The following is a 17,954-nucleotide window of genomic DNA, read 5'->3' as shown; positions in this document are numbered from 1 at the left end:
CAGAGGACTGTTATGTGACGGAGTGAGGAAGGAGTGCGTTGGCAGAGGAGGGTGTGGCGGCATGTTATTCTGTGTTGTGCTTCGTTGTGCCCGCTGGGAGAGAAGGGGAAGAGAACACAACATGTGACTAACTTACACAAGGAAGCACTGAGCTCTGGCGTTATGAAAGCTGTGATGGCAAACCATGATGGAGATCTACGACCGCTTGGATTCCACACCACACGCAGCCATTATAATGATAAAGCATTCATTTCATTCTCACAGTAGTGCTTTCGCACAAAACCTTCACATCAAACACTTTTTGGAACCTGTCAATCAAACAGTAAATCCAAACACCAAATCTGCAGTACTCCTATATCCTTTGAAAACAATGCATCTCGTCACCTTTGACGAACACCTTTTTGAAAACATGAAGGTAAACAAACTGTTCATGTTCTGCAGAGACACCGTATGCAAAACAGCAGTGTGTTACAGTAATTGAGGTATCAGGTGGATGACCACAATTACTTTTAAATTCAATTCCTTTCTGGTTTCCTCTTTGAACAGTAACACCCACTAGGTGCAGCGGAGGACCTGATCCCATTCCCTTCCGTGCAGGGGCAGCCGCCTGTCAGTGTCATGTGTGCAGTTTAGGAGTGTGAACCCCAGAGCTCCCAGCTCCCCTGTAGGCCCGGGCCAGGCTCATGTTCATACATACTACATATGAGTAGGTCACGACAGCTCGGGGCAAGACGAGCGTGGACACGTGAAGCGAGGCTCCTGTTTCCCCGTCGTCTCCAGTGGCCCCTGGTGCCTTCGTCTGATGGGAGTGTCATGTCAGGCACCGACAATGACAACGTGTTGCAGCTTCGGTTCTGCCGTTTTGCCTGAGAGAGCTGAGAGAGTCCCTGCAGCACAAAGCAAAGCAAACCTGCCAGGCAGAACCGGTTGGAAATATAGGTTAATGTGGATGCTTGACTGAGCATGCATAGGATAAGGCTTTTTTTGTAGGGCAAACTAAAGACTACTAGACTATAGAGAACAAAGAATTTGACGTAAAGTTAAAAATAGAATCTTAAAGAACACTGTCATGTCCGTTGACAATGTTCTATGAGGTCCAGGTCAACTTGATAATTTGTTTATGTTCTCAAAGAACTCTGTCAACTGCCAACTTCCACAGCCTGCCAAGCTCAAAAAAGCTTTAAACTGTCCTTAGAGAGTACTCTGGGCTTAAGCATATTGGCTCTATATATAATCCTCATCAAACGTACAGACACAGAAATATGAGTCTAGTTCACAAGCAGCTGAAAGACAGCCTAACAATCTATGTCCCAACTCGAATGAGCTGAGTGACTGTGCTTGGAAACCACAGTGATCAGATGAGAGCCCTCCTCTGCTTGTGGGTTGTCAGTTGAGCCACACATTCCCAGTGTTATAGCCACTGCTGTGGGCTACTGAGAGACAACATAAGCTCCCCGTAGCAGCATTCCCCAAAATGCTTTGGCCGGGCGCCGAGCAACTGTTGCTTGGGAAGCTTTTCGCCCTAGGCTGCTGATGAGGCGTTTCCAAAAAAAAAAAAAAAGATCCGCCGTCAAAATCTCTAAGCTGACCTATATTCTCCCCGTCCACGCCCGCTGTCCATATTTACACAGGACACAGGGGGTGGCTGGCACACTAATGCCGCTTTATGCGGAGCATCTAAAGAGGACTGATAATCAGTTAAGACACATCTGCCCGGGCACAGCAAATGAGATCAACCACCAATGGAAAAAAATAGAAAGCTAAATCTCTGAAAGAGATGACATCAGGACAAATTTTAATTTAGCGATTTAACCGTATGCAAGTTCAGATCCATTTAAATTTGATATTATTGTGATACTATGTTGCAGACAGAGTTTTTCTATAAAGAGCCATAAAGTAAGATGTTGTATCATTCTAATGTGTAGTCTTTTAAATAACACTTACTTGTCATCATATTATAAACCCTGCCCCTAACTTTAGGTAAATTGTACCTGTATAATATCATTTATAGGGTTGAGGCTGAAAAAATGCAATGAGAGATATGACTGAATGGAAGACAGAATCCTGTTGAATCTTGGCTATAGACTCCTGTCCTACATCAGACGTGATGCAAGCACATTGTGAAAGACAGTGACTATGGTGTCACTTATCTTGTTGATTAATGGGGTCTTTGTTTCTCTCTCTCTCTGAGCTCTTCTCAAGCCCTCAGAGTGGAGCTGCCCCTTCTTCTAGGCAGAATAGGATTCATTATCAGTTGTTGAGGACAACAATTTAAACATGAAACTAGAAATAGAAAGTTGAAATAGGAAACGTTGTTCCACTTATCTGCAATAACTGCCATGTGTAGAAGGCATCTCTTACGTGTAGAATTTTTAAGATGTATCAGAATTCTACAGCAATTGATTTCATTTTTCATTACAAAATCACAGAAGTTTTATTCAGCTTTCTTTATGTTTTTTTTCTCTCTCTCTTTCTCTCTCTGCCTTGCTTAGATTCACATCCCTTTGCTACTTTAATGACAGGGTTTAAATGAGTGGTGAAAACCACAGTCACACCCATAAAACTGTCCGAGACTTTAGGAGCTTTATGGACCCAAACGTGAAGGCAGCAACCTTTGAGTCCGATGACAAGCAGCTTTCAGAAAACCCTGATTGGGAGAAAAGAGAGAGAAAGGGGAGAGAGGGGTTAGAGAGAGAGAGAGAGAGAGAGAGAAGGGAAGGGAGGAACAGGGAAAGATAGAGATGGGCAGTTTAAAAAAGCCTCTGATGGAAGATTACGGACGGGAACATGCCGCCCTACTTCGCCAGGCTGACGGGGCAAAGGCCGCACGGGCCGACAGGGGGACACGCCGGGCAGATGGGGTGGTGAGTCACCCCGGGGGGGGAGAGAGGAGTACCACCGCACTCCGCTCGGCTGAGAGCGCTTCGGCACGTTTCAGACGGAGACCCAGACTCCAGTCAAAACACGGGCGCCTCCGGCCGCTGATGCCATGGACAGCCCCGCACATGCAGCAGACTGGCACGTGGGCACAGAGCTCTCTCCTCGAACCACTGAGCCGCTTTTCTATCCCACTGACCAGGAGATGGGTATAGGGAACGTTGAGCATCCAAACGAAGCAAAACTAGGTCATGCAAAACACATCAGCGGGAGTACAAAGATTTAATGTTTAATGAGAAACCTGGTATGAACCTGGACGCCATAAAAAAAAAAAGAAAATTACTAACTCTGACTGATAGTTTTCTAAAGCAACTTTATGGTGTGTACATACACCACACCACTTTATGGTGCACTGTGTGGTGTTTGTTACATTCACTGTAGGTTCCCAAGGTGATAGTAGAATGTACAGTAGGTCTTAGTTCTAAGACCTATAGGATCTTGCTTCGAACCGAGGAACTGTGGTTACGGTTCAAGTCCATGCATTTGTATTTCTGTACATTGATTGATCTCTAGGATAATAAAGTGTAAAATAATATTAATTCATGTTGTGAATGCTTGTGAACACCTGTCATACTATAGTTGTTGTGCTGAGAAAAGACCATATCCAGGACAAGAACGTGCATTTCAAGAAATCTTTATTTTTTTTGTAAATGTAGCATCAAAACAAGATAATCAGGTATATTTACAGAGAACCCAGATGACAATCCCCTTCTGGTCCGGATGTGACATAGACAGGGACCAGAATCCATGGCAGAATACATGACAGGTTCAAACAAATGTGTCCCTTCTCAGGCACCATACAGCCCAGACTGCGTCTGATTCAAACAGCAGACTGGGACAGGAGCATTCACACAGGACATACATGCAGTTCCTCCCAGAGAGCCATGACTGGACAGGGGCTGATCAATACTGGCTCTGACGCTTAACACACACACACACACACACACACACACACACACACATACACACACACGGCTACGAGAGCAATGATATGATTGTATATGGGCTATACAGACCCACACTATCGGACCAGGACAGATTGGCCCAGTGGGTTCTTCACAGTGATAGCGGTACAAACCCTCTACAAACTAACGAATATTGCAAGCACTCAATCGACCACATACAAGATCAAATTAACACTCAATTAAAACTCATTTCTCTCCGATGGATGCATTGCACACCCATCTACACAAATACAGTAAAGACAATAGGATCCATTACAGTCATACAGCCAAGGTCTCCTGTCCAGTTTGGACACCCTATCTTTAGTTCCTTCTCTGTTAGATTTATACAGGGTAGATATTGCACTGAATTCATTCTTTATTGAATTATAATACAACACCACTATTCGCGCAACCCCACAGGTGTTGCTAAGGTGACTGAAGTCAAATCAAATGTTTATGGTGAAATGTTCGACAGGACGTTTTCTTATTTACAAAGGCCATTTACAAACTTTTTAAAGTTCAAGTATTCACAAAGCCGAAGGGGCTTATAAGGCCTTATGAAGCTCACGCTTACCCCTAACGCCAAACATAATGAAATGAATATTGATAACGACAGGTCTTTTGTGTGCTTTATCAAAACGCCCCTCTGCAGCTTCCCTGCAGAGTGCGCCTGGGCCATCAGCTCTTTGTCTCTGTGGCTCCAAATTAGGGCAACGTCATGACGCATCAGCGCCCAGCCAATGGGAGGCCAACGCTCGGGTTCATGTCCTGAGACGCCGTGGCTGAACCGAGCGTCTCGGAGAGAGAGCGCGCCACGTGACGGAACGTCTCTGAGAGAACGTGCCCAGGGATGTACGAGACCCAAAACGAACGGCGGGCAGAGGTGGCCAGCCGAGGGAGGGGCTGTGGGGTGTGTGGGGGGTGCGGGCGGGGGGGGGGGGGGGGGGGGCATGGGCTGTTCCAAAATGTGTCGCACTGTGCAGCCAGTCACAGAGCATCATGTCTGCCGAGGCAGGAGCAGCGCCCCCCTCCTCCCTCATGCGCTCCATCTCCCCCGCCCTCACAGGTCCTCCCAAAATAAAACCACCACTGCATCTGCTAGACTTGTTTACAGTGATGAGAATCAGTGAATCAGTGGATTTGATCTTCATCTACTGCTATTTCTAGTCAAATTGACTTTCAAAAACATATGGCCAACTGACTAATTGGAAGGAGATTGCAGGGGGAAAAAAGAATGAGTGGTCGAAATATCACTTCCATCTAATGACTTGAGATTGGATTGAGGAGGATTTTGAATTAAATCATTTTGTACAATAGGAAGCCAAATTAAAATGCCGGTGGTGGCCCAGTGAACGCAAGACAATGAGACATCTCATGACCTCAAGACAAACTTCCACACATACCTTTTCCATCCAGTCCTAACAAACATGTTGCTTACCTAGCGAGCCAGTGCACATACAAGCAAGCAAGCAAGCAAGCAAGCAAGCAATGATCCCTAAACCTCTACAGCTCCCTCACATTCGCATATCTTCCTACAGCACTTCCTCCTCACACAGACGCCAGTCAGACATCCATGACATGTCCTCTAAAAGTTACTTGAGCTTCCTTCACATGAGGCACTGACTACTGGGCCAATCCTTCAAGCAACTCGTGTGTCCTTAAAAACAAACAATATATAAAGAGGCCATATAGACGTTCTCCAACTCCAGCCCAACCCTCGTGGCTTTCCTCAGACGTTCTAACCTAAAGCTATGTTCTCCAGAGCAGTCTCCAGCAGTCCATTCAGAGCAGTCTCCAGTCCTCCGAGGACAGCCAACATGTGACACCAGCCTGCTGCTCTCCAGCGACTGATAAAGGCCGCCATGTTAGGAGATAACACTGTAGACAGGGAGGGGTCTTAACGTTTAAAACAACATACTAGTTAATGTATAGCAGATATAGAGAAAATGTACCATGACACCCTCATCTACAGCTGTTTACTTATAAGCCAGTGCCCCACTTAAACCCAATACTGGATTCACTGTATACATGAGCCTGTGCCAGTTTGAACCGGCTGGCTGCATACTAACTGATAGCATTACTTATCTACCGGAGGTGAATGTAAAGGGGGTTATGGGTGTTCTAGCCTACGCAGAATGTGGGGCAAGTAGGCACGCAAAAGTGCTCTAGTTTGGACAGCCAAAAAAATCCCCCAAAACACCCTCAACGAGACAGACGGTGTCTAGCAGATGCCACAGCCACTTCCTGTTCCGTACAGTTGGCACACTCCAATGGGCGCCACGTGCCATGCAGGAGGGGAAGTGGCTGAGCCGCACTTGAAAACATCCGCCAATGCCACAGACTGGCACAGAACCATGACGAGCCACACAGAGCGGCCCTCAACCACAAGAGAACCAGGAGGCCGAGAACAGAACACCACAGCCACTGCATTTTAGTACTGTACCTTCATGTAGCCTGCTGCTTGCAGATGACTGCAGATATATTTCATCTTGTCAAAAAAAATTCACAGCTTTATTTTTGAATCAACACTTTTGAAAAATAACATACATTCATAGTTATCATTATGGTTTTAGAAGTTAAAAAAAAGGCTCTCCATGCAATATTTGAAGGTAGACAAAAGAGATATTGCCAAGGATATAGATTCCCTAAGAAGCCACAGATTTTTAAACGAGTTACCTAGTAATGCAGAATACTGAACAGCAAAACAGAAGAAAACAGTAGTGATGAAATGGCCCCTTTAAAAAGTTCCACTTTAGCTCCTAGAAATGCATTGCTCGGCAACGTGACCGTCGTGTGATGCCTGTGATGTGGAAAGCTTCCCATGAGTTAAAACTGTCTAGTAAGGTGACTCCTCCAACGCAAGTTCTGACAACTCTGTAAGGCTTCTCAAAAAAAAAAAAAAAAAACAGAATCACAACACAAAAACATTTAAAGGGTTCACAGTTTTTTTTATCCCCATCTTTCTCACGGGCCTGCTTTCAACTGTTGCTTGACTTATTGAATGCAGAGAACCTAAGCCGACTGCTGCTCCGTTTAAAAACGAATTACCCCTACTCGCTGGGCATGACGCATTGGCAGGACATGCATCACCTCCCCCCCCTAGACCCCGGAGCAGCATTGCAGGATTCTCGCACGCATGCATCGCAGCAAGCAGTGAAACTCAGGCCACATAAGCACATGGGCCGTTTTGGGTGGGTGGGTCGCTCTCGTTCTCCTAACCAGTTCACAGGACCAGGAGGGGCCCCAAAGGCCATTTACTTCATTGCCCTCTTCCTCCTGAGGACAGACTTTGAGACAAAATAAAAAGTCCTAAAAAAAAATTAAAACCGAGAAGCCTGCGAAGAGCTGTCCTGAACTCTGAACTCTTCCGTCACACGGTGCGTTCTCCCGAAGTGGAAAAAAAAAAAACATGAAACAAAATCCAGTGTCTTAACGTGACTGTCAGCGGTGTGAGAGAGTGACTTTAAAAAAGTGCTGGACGCCATCGCCACTTCATCCCCATCTCTTCACCTCCACCTCCTCCTCCTCCTCCTCTTCCTCTTCTCCCCCCTTCTCCGTCATTGGCTTTCTCCACTCCGGCCGCTCCAGCCGGATCGCCGCGGCGCATGTTCAGGGGGTCGGCTCGCGCTGGACCTTCTCCGTCATCTGGCGAGCGCTGTAGTAGGACAGGCTGAGGCCCAGGATGGCCAGCATCATGGCAATCTGGTTGACCGTCCGGTCCTGAGGCTGCATCTGCACCTCTCCTGCCACCTGTCTCTGTGGAGGGGAAACACAACACAACACACACAAGGGTTAGCTTAATGGCTGGAGCAGAGAATGTCTAATAAGGGGAGAAGGACCACTAGCGAAATACTTCCGCATGGTACTGCAACTAGAGGGCGATCGCGAGCAAGTGATGAATGAATGGGTGGCAATGGAGCTGAACCCCCCAGTACCACATTTGTCTTTATATATTTTTTTGTCCTGAAATTGCATTAATGCATGCGATGCAGGATAACTTGACTTGACAATTAGCGGACCAATGCAATTTTCTATATGTGTTGCTATTCCTAAAAACCCTTTCAAAGTTTTCATGTCACGTGACACAAGCGAACCACTTTACGGCCATAGACCTAAAAGAAGGTTCAGCTTCACGACGGTCGTAATCGGTCGCGATTGTCGCGAGCATCGATGAGCTAAATGCTATGAAAAGCAGAAAGGACATGAGTGACTTTTTATTTCATTTCCAGTGGAAAACCCATACTCAGGTAGCTACTACGACAATGTACATTAAGAAATGAAGTTGTCAACTGTGAAAAAAACGAGTTCTAGCCGCTTAGCCCCATAGACCACAATTCATTTATCACTTGCTCGGCAACGCCCCTAGCGGAATTTCAACAGATTGCAGGAACAATCCGGTACAATGGAGTTAATAGGAAGTGGACCGGCTCTCCCTAAAGGGGCTCTGGCTGGAGTCTGAGCAATAAAATGGCTGCCTGCCCAATAATCTACATGCCTAGCCTAGATGACATTCACTTCACATTATGGTGTCTGGAATTTTTGATTTTGGTAAACTAAATTTACCTCACAGCCAACTGGGTACCAAAATAAATAGACCAGTTCACTTCTTTCTAAAATCTCACAACACTTTGTGTTCTGCCCTGTGGGTAGGCAGAGCCGATTAAATATTTAGCAAAACGAGGATGGACACATTTTAGCATAGGACATGAGGTGCAATCCAGTGGACCTCAACAGATGGATGAATAAATATAGACCCCAAAAAGTTTTCCCCTCTCTTCGGGTTGACCGTTTCCTGGTGGTAATAGAACTTAAAATGGAGGATCCTCCCACCCCACCCCGTCAGCAACCCTCCACCCGACCCCACCCCACCCCACCCAATCTGGACTGGCGGCAGATGCATGCTAGTGATATTATTATGACTGACACTAAGTCTATTGATATTAGGCTTGTCATTGTCTGTGGGGCTGCTGTTCTCAGTGGGGGCCATCATTAAAGGGAGTTCTTTAAGAAGGGGGCCCTGCTGCATACCAGAAATGATGTGGAAACACATCTGTACTAAAGCTTAACTTTGACCCGCCATCAGTGCAGGTTGAGAAGACGTCAACACCAGCACGTTTTACAAAGCCCTCTTACGCTACGTTAAACAGAGTAAACTAAGAACGGGGACTTATGGACGAGCGACTCCATTTTGACATAATTGGTACACATGAGTGACACATGTCAATAGTGCAGGAGGATTTGAGGCAACTGAATATACAGTAAATGCACCCTCTGCTTTTAGAAACCAGTTACCAAATAAATGTCACCTTACAAGGCACATCTAATCCATTTGCATTCCTCAGTAGATTTAGGTGCAGCCTACCTGCCCTGTAGTTTTTTGGAGCAACTCTATACATTCCTGCCCATGTGAATCACAACCCATTCATCTGAGCTGGCATTTCCTACACCAACAAAGACTTAACTGTGGGCCACCGTGCCCATTGTTGGGGTGTCGAGCGGCACCGCAGACAAGGGTGCAGTGGCTCAGAACTAACCCCACTGCTATACACGGACTGAGCCTGGGTGGTGGTGGCAAAAGGACGGGTGGCTCCAGTAGGATTCTTTTCAGTTTAATGACAATTCAAAAGTCAATCATGATGATTCACGATACCTAAAAATATGCTTACAATTCCTTGTTTGTTGATCTAATGCAGAGAGGTTGAGAATGGAATGTATGATTTATCCTCACATTTTCCCACTGTGAAACACCTGTTGCTTGAAACTAAGTGGTGATGGTTCAGACTGAGACCTGTCTAATCCAGGGGCCACTGGCTGTTTGATTTTTTACGAGTCGTTGAACTGATTATATTCAAACTAAAAGCCCAACATGTACGGTTTGCATTTTATTAGTGTTGGAACAGACCAGTTCCGAAGGAACATCTGCATACACATACCTGGAGGAGACGGAAGTATCCAGGGGTCAGTCTGCCCAGTCTGATGATCATGTTTGTGCAAATGGGGTCGAGATGTTCTCTTCCTGGGTAGGTGGGGGGGATGTCTGCCAATGCAGCACAGCGACCTATTGAGGGGAAACAAACAGGAATTAATGTATAAATGGCTTCCAGTTAACAACCAGAAATACTCACATACTCTAATATCCTGGTACAGTGAGGCAAACATACACATTGACCTATTCAACACAAGACTGTCTTTCAACATGGAAATGGATGCTACCAAGAGTCATGCTTTATGAAACACTTCATACAGAGAAACGGTCTATAAAAGGAAATCCAATAGGCTACCTGGGCTTTTGCATTGTAATAAACTCAAAGCAGCAGAGGCAAAAGGAAGACCACTTTAGCCCTTGGCTATGGCATCAAACCCCATCTCAGCCAAGCAAAGTCGTTATTATCAGACTTCTACCATCTGTTCTTGGTTTGGACTAGTCCCTGGCAGCACACTCCAGAGCCACATTGAAAGAACGCATTCCATTATAATATCGACATGCTTCAACCAGATCCATATTCTTAAGACCAATTCAGATGTTATCGAAACCCCCAAACGTTAACGAAGACAGGATGGAAAAGCTAATTGAACATAACAAGCTATGACTGATGATTCTTGAAAGTGCGCCATCACTGTCAACCCGATCACATCAAAGTTGGCGTAGGACACACTAGATGATCTAGAACGCGTAACTTTAGTAACTAATAACTTCTCCATGTTTTTTTGGGGGGGAAAAAATAAGATGCTCTTTACTTAAACTGATACATATGGTATTCAGAGCTCCTCAACCACAGAGGCAAGACTGAATATGCCTCCAAAGTCAAGGGGCTGAAGGGCAGGTATGTCAGAATAGAAGAGCACAGGGTGAAGGGGGGGAAAAGCAACATCTGCCAACCTGACTACAGCTGTGCTCCTCAGTTCAGGTATGAGGGGTAAAGATCACTCCGGAAAAAGTAAAACGGAGGATGAAGTCCAGGAGGAGGTTCTGTAGCTGCTCTAGGGCAAATCCAAGTAATCCGAAACGCGAGCGGTGCGACAAAGTTGTCGGCCAGGTTCTCACCTTTACCAAGCTTCCAGCGGGAGATGTGGCCAATGAAAAAGCAACTCCTCGCAGCTAGCCCAGGCTCCAGAAGACAGCCAGACAGCCAACCACAGCCTGCAAACCCTGGGAGCCCTGCCGAGCGATGGAGTGCTCTTGAAATGGAGGGAGCGCCCTGCCGCGCTCCGCCCTTTTATAGAACCTCCTCTCGCACAACCAGATTGGTGAGCTTGTTCGTCGGTTCACTCCCCTCTCTCGCACACATAATAACACAGCTGTCACCGAGGATCACGGTCTCTGTTGGTCGTGCTCTTGCGCACACACCCACTTCCCTACCCAGCCACAACAGTACATGGGGGGAAAAAAAAGAGAAATGCAAAACCCTCTGAACTTGTCAGATGCGATTTGCTCATCCACTTCACACATGGGAACGGTTAGCAAGGGGGAAAAAAGGCGGGGAGAAAAAAAGGTGCTTGTGTTTGATGGAGCATGCTCAGAAGATGCATGCCAAATGCATAGAGAAGATTATGCAATAATGCTTCCAACCCTGTTGACTTGGCTGCATAATCCCTTACCATATACAGTAGTAAGGACAAGGACCTTAGGGATATTTGCCACTGCATTTCTGGGCGTTCTTGTCCTTTCAGCTACGCGGGAAACATAGAGGACCAATTACATTGTTGGTCTCATGTTTACAAGCGTGCAACTCCAACAGTAGGGCATTGGAGCCGTTTGTTGTGTGGTTATGTAAGGCTTTCCATTTCAGTGGACTGATACAAGTAGCTGCCAAGCCTGGGGCTCTGCCACAACAATGATGTAATGTAAAAGTAGTGTCCTCAGAGGGGGCAAGTTTGACCCCCAAGTCGTCATATGAAAGGTCAAGATCATCAACCAGGGAAATTCCTGATGTCATTTCCAAAGTCTTCAAAAGGGCCCAGATTTATTTTCAAACTTCTACGACGATGTTGATCAGCACTTTGATAGGTGGGGTACCCACATGCAGGCTCAAGCATGTGCAATGTCTATTTCAGCTGTAGTCATTTGGAATGGGATGTTGGCTGCTCTTCATTCCTTCATGAAGATCAAACATGGCAGGCATGTCCAATTAATCATCAAAAGGAATCCTTCCTGGTAAAGCCCTGGCCTCCGCACTAGCCTGGGGCTAATATGTCCACACCTGGCTTTAGGTAAATGAGCTGAGGTGAAAGTCTGTCAGCATATATCAGCTTCCTTTAAGGGTTTAGGTAAGTCATTTGGAAAACTCTCCACCACAACCACACAGCATGTGGCTGCTTGTGTGACTGTTCAAGAAAAGTAGCTGTGTGCATCCCAGGTGCAGGACAAATGGAGAGTAGCTTAGGAAAGGAATAGAATGTCCACAACACTGATAAATTGCTCCCGTTTAATGTGAAAAAGCAACGTTTCGACCCCACTGGATCTTCATCAGGCTTGCGTGACTGTCCACTGCCTAGGGCTGGATTCGCATATATGCCAAAGAACCCTTGAGGCAGATGGGTGCAACTTGTGCAAACACAAGCAGTGAACAGGAATATTCGGTATAGACTCCTGCGAAAGTGTGATATCACGAACCACTCCAAACGTATTCTCCAAAACAGGGAACAGACTGCTTGTAATAAAAAATGTATAGGCATATATCCTTTGAAAAACGAAAACGATGTTTGAGCATTGAGCGCTGCAGCGGCATCTTCAAGAGCTGCCTTGTCTTCCCACAAGCGAGGATGGGGGGGAGGACTTCCCCGACTCGGTCAGTCAGCACGAGGGGGTGGAGCATGGACGCAAAGGTAAACATTCCTCTACAGCGCTCACACCCCTCTCTCGGATGCATAGAGGAGATGGGAGAGCCTCCTTGATATTCTTTTTTAGTGGCAACTAATGGATGTTGTGTCAGTCACGTGAGTGAGTGTACGCAAGGTACAACCCAATCACGTTCCTGCTTCACCTTGTCACTACTCAAACTCCTCCCCTGCCTCCCTCCCTCACAGAGTAACCCCACACAGCCATCCCTCCTAGTGAAAGGGGAGAGAGAGCGAGAGAGAGAGGGAGAAAGAAAGAGAGAAAGAAAGAGAGAGAGCGCAGATTATCTGTGAGATCGAGAGAGAGAGAGAGAGAGAGAGAGAGGGAGAGAGAGGGAGAGAGAGCAGATTGTCTGTGAGAGCAAGAGAGAGAGAGAGAGAGAGAGGGAGAGAGGGAGGGAGGGAGAGAGAGAGAGAGAGAGAGAGAGTATACGAGTGTATGAGAGAGAGCGGAGTGTATGAGCGAGCGTGAGAGTGCGTATATGCGCACACTGGTGTTGTGTCGGGGGGGCTCCCGTCTGCTTGCCTGCCTGCTGCGCTCCCAACAATGGGCACTGGGAAGTGCAACAGCTGCACATTCTGCACCGCTGCTGCCCCAGCTCCTAATCCCGCGGCCGCGCCACCGATCTAATAGCGCTGCACTGGATTATTACATCATCCCGTGGGTTGCATAATGTAGCGACTCAATCCCACTGCCTCCAGCAGGCACGAGACTCAAGACCACTATCCCCCCCCCCTCCCTGAGCAGGGACGTGCATGTTGGCCTGCATGAGCATATAGTGGTTTCCATGGTTACGTGATGCACATGAGAAGCTGTAGCAGCCATTGACATGGTTGCCACTGACTGATATGGCTACATGACAAAACAAGGAGGTGGGGGGGGGGGGGTCTAAAATGGAGGTCAGAAAGCAGGATTATACCCAACTCTGCCATAAATACAACAGGCATCTCCATGGCAAACATCAGATTGTGGGAGTTCTTCTTCCCAGTTTACCACATGAACCAATATGAAACCCAAGCGCAAGCCACCATACGGTCAGCACACTACTCTCAACAGCTCAACAACATGGCTGCCCAGACTTCAGACAACTCTTAAATAGCCTCAGCCTTTGTGGATCCTCCTCTCACAGTTCTAACTAGGCAACCCTATATGCAAGCCTGCATAGGGGCTGTTGGATACACACAATTGGGCAGTTGAGCAAATACAGAGAACTGTGTTGGGACATTTTATCCCTTTTAAGCAATTGTGCACCTTTCCCTATTAACACCGTAATGGCAGCAAAATTCAAGCATTAGTCTGTATACGCACCTTGCTAGATCCACTCAAACATTTGCCTCTTTGTTTCAAGTCAGACCACCATTAGGCTACACCAATCTTGGCTTCTCAGCAATACTTTATCCAGTCAGACATTGTTACACTTTGGGAGGCTTTATAAGGAAATTTGGACTTTAACTTCACTACAACAGGATACCATGGTGTTAAATTCAACCAACTCAAAACGCTGAACAGAAAATAAAAACATGTTCAAGAAGTCGAAATGGTGGAAAATAGTTCATTTGACTGACAAGTGAGAGGGCACAAAATGCAAAATGGTCCCAATGCCATAAATCACCAATCAATATTGGCTAAATCGTGTCTATTGCAGATATAACCTGCATGCAGTCAATTCAGTTTTGAATTGCAGTAACAGTGGACAATCTGAGGGCGGCGCAATCCATGGGAACACCGTGTACTAATCAGAGCTGAGTTACTGCGACTGGATCATGTTCATGTTAAAACATCTCTAAATACACTAATGGATATTCCCCCAAACCACGGGGTCCGAGTTTTATTTATCTTGGTCTTCACCATTACGTTGACCACAAGGATATCAGCCAAATCAGTTAATGGTCACCAATATCAGGGTAAGCCAATTTATAGCCCACACACAGAGATATGTGACAGTCAAGCAGCCTTAAAGCACAATGCACAGTTTGCTCAATCCTAAACAGTGTCATTTTAATCAATGAATTGTTGGTCCCATGTCACTACAATTCCCCCAATTAGCGTTGCAATCTAGCCAACTTTGAATGAGCCTTGCTCCGTCTGCGCCCCTGCCCCCCACAAAGCGTGGAAGTATAAAGAAACATTTGTTGCAACCCTATATGCCGCTGGATAAAAAGTATAAAGCACGCCAAGAGACACATTGTCTGTGGAAGGCATTCTCTTTCATGCAAAATGGCCTATAAGTGTGATTATGCTTGTTTGAAGTCATATACGTGGGGGGAGTGTCACCAGCGGTTGTTAAGATCACATACGGTCTTGAAGATCACATACAACGATCATAACATCTGTCTAAACTTCCTCAAAGTCTTACAAACGTTACTATTTTAAAATTCTGATAAACAAAAATAGCATAAGAGCTTACAAGGCTATCACGTACGAGATCAGGGCAACCTCTGCCTCTTCATCATGTAAACGTATAACAAAACTATGCAGCTCAGAGCCTCGCCTAAAACTGGAACATTTTGTGCCAAAGTATGAAACACAATCACAAGTTGAATATAATTCAGGCTATGACACACATTACTATTCTACTTTCTCTAAATGCTTTGCAGACACCATTCAGCTCAAACCACTTCGTAAAGCCACCAATTACATTCATGAGTAATTCATTAAATATTCTGCATTATCATGACAATATTGGAGCGCATATGGCCATTAGGCTATCACATGATAAATGTTTTTTAAATTGTTCAAACTTACCAGCAACTTAGTTGGGTCTGAGGTGTTTCAGCGTGCTCCTGCGAGTGTGGGATAATAAGAGCACACGATGTGCACGTCGGTGGATATATAGGAAGCTTGACTAACCTATAGATGCATGGCAGGGGTGGGGGCAGAGGCAGTCAAGAAGCGCGCAAGGCACAGAGCGCTCATACAAACACAGTTGTCCCCCCCATTCGCGTAAATGGAATCGCCAGGCATGTTTCATGTTAGCTGTTGTCATTTCTGTGACCAATTCATCATTTAAGTATCATTTTAAGTAGCTATGTTCTTAGACATCAGGTTGTGAATTGAGGTCATAGTTTTAGTGCAAGTCAACGTATAGGGCCCACATAGCCTGTTAAATTTACGAGATTGAAAATATGCCTTTTATCCAAAAAGCATGGTGTTTAAAAGCCCTATAAATCGCTTCGTGTACCCACTGTATAATCAGTTTACAGCCAATGTATTCTCACTGACCTTCGTAATGTAGGCAACCATTGACTTGACTCACTGCAGTTCTGTATGCTTTCTTACATTGTCTGTGTTGGCAACGTGTTTAATGGATGATTGTTGTGAAAACGTCACAATGACCACTTGGAACTGTTTGAATTCCATCCCTTTGTCTCAGCCATTTACCTTATCAATAGAATGCAAACCAAGGTAGTGCCTCCCCCACTTTCCTGTTTCAGACAGTTGCCACTTCATCCTAATTCCATGTGTTTCTGTCCCTTTTATTCTCAATGTCTCAACAAAGCTGTTTCTTTTAGCCGCACAAATTATTTTTTTTGTATTAAAGCAAGCCACCCTGTTCTCTGTGTCCAAAAGCCAAAACAAAACCCTTTCGTGCCAAGGCTTTGGGTGTTTGAGCCTGTTTTTCCCTCTCTCTGTCTCTCTGAAAGGGTTAACCTGGATTGTCTGATCCTTCTTTGCCGTGGGTCCAATAAGGAATAATTTCAGTGTGAATGGAATAGTCCGGGTTGTTAAAGACCTTGCTATTGCTTTACTACTGTATTGCTTATTATTTTCTCCCCTTTGTTTTGACCCTCCTCCACAACATGTGAATAGCCCATGTTGACTGGCTTGGTATGAATTACCAAAAGCATAGGTTGAATATAGTCCAGCTCTGGTTGAACCTGGTCATTTGAAAGTGGCAAGAAAAGAAGCTATGGGGGTGAAGGTTACCTGAACTCATACAACATGACAAAACATGCAAAAATATTTAATGTTGTGTTATCTTTTGTTCAAGATATCGCTGAATGGTCTAATTATTTGAATACATGATTAGAATTCAAAATGAAGGCCTCTTACAGACTGTACTGGGAGAAGAAAACTGCTGTAGATTCCATATTTGAGGCATGCAAAACATGATTAAAAGCCACAGTTGCAATTCGCAAAGCCAGATTCAATGTGTTCCACGTGCCAGTCTTTACATTTGCCCTCAGCTGACAATCCAGCAATGAAAGAGTTAACACAGACGCACACTCAAACACGCGTGCTCCTCAGTACATGTGCACCCCCTATCTGTTTGCCTTCTTCCTATACGTGGTGTAGGTCATCACGTGTCTGTACCCTACGTGATCTGGACTCTGCACACGTCTGGCAGGACCTCGACTCTAAGTGTGAGAGCTGTATGGTAAACAGTGATCCTGGGAGGCTGTGACTGGATCTATGGTGGCTCCGACTGTGGTGGTGGGGTGTCGAAGCACACACCTCTTGAGTTTTTTCAGGACACCCCTGTTCTGTAGAGGGTCGTCAGGCCTGTCTTGCCTGTATACTATCTCCAGTTGTTCTGCCCCATTGTCATTGAAATATAAGGTTGCCTGCAGGCTGCAGCACATTGTGGATTGTGCTTGATGTGTATCCTGAAACTTCGGTCGAGCAGTCCATGTCTCTCTCACCTCACAGTCTTGCGATAGCTTCAGTCTGCCTATAGCCAGATTATCCAAGTTGTCACAAATCTGATTAGCAGGTAGTGATACTGTTTAATCTACTTTGTGGCAACTGATCAAAAGAGCGACTCACTTGGAGCCATTTAAACCTGACTGGATTGGAAATTTAACCTTTGGCCTATTCAAGTTTTTCTTTGGCCACATATGTTGGAGACATCAGGCCACGTCAATATGAAGTATCCTTGTTGCCTTTGTGACAATTCTTAGAGCAATTGTTATTAGAAACAGCAAGCATCATAAAAACATGCTCTTTTTGTGTGTAGGTGAACTGTGCGAGTATAAACCCTCTTCTGGATGATGCAGAGAAGGCCGATGCCTGTAAAGATCGCTCCATCCCTGTGTATGGCTCTGTGGTTTTGTATCCAATACTGCCCTCTGTTGACAATATAGTGTGTTACATTTGAATTTCTTAGGGTACCAAATAATGGGGTCAAAGTAGGTCACATTTGAAAACAAATGACTGTCTTCCTCATAAACAAAAGTATCAGACAGTTCACATGAAGCCACAATACTGGCCAACACAGAGGAAAATGGAATATT

This window comes from Sardina pilchardus, chromosome 6, assembly GCF_963854185.1.
Source record: "Sardina pilchardus chromosome 6, fSarPil1.1, whole genome shotgun sequence".
NCBI classification, from domain to species: Eukaryota; Metazoa; Chordata; class Actinopteri; order Clupeiformes; family Clupeidae; genus Sardina; species Sardina pilchardus.
This window is presented reverse-complemented; position numbering follows the sequence as displayed.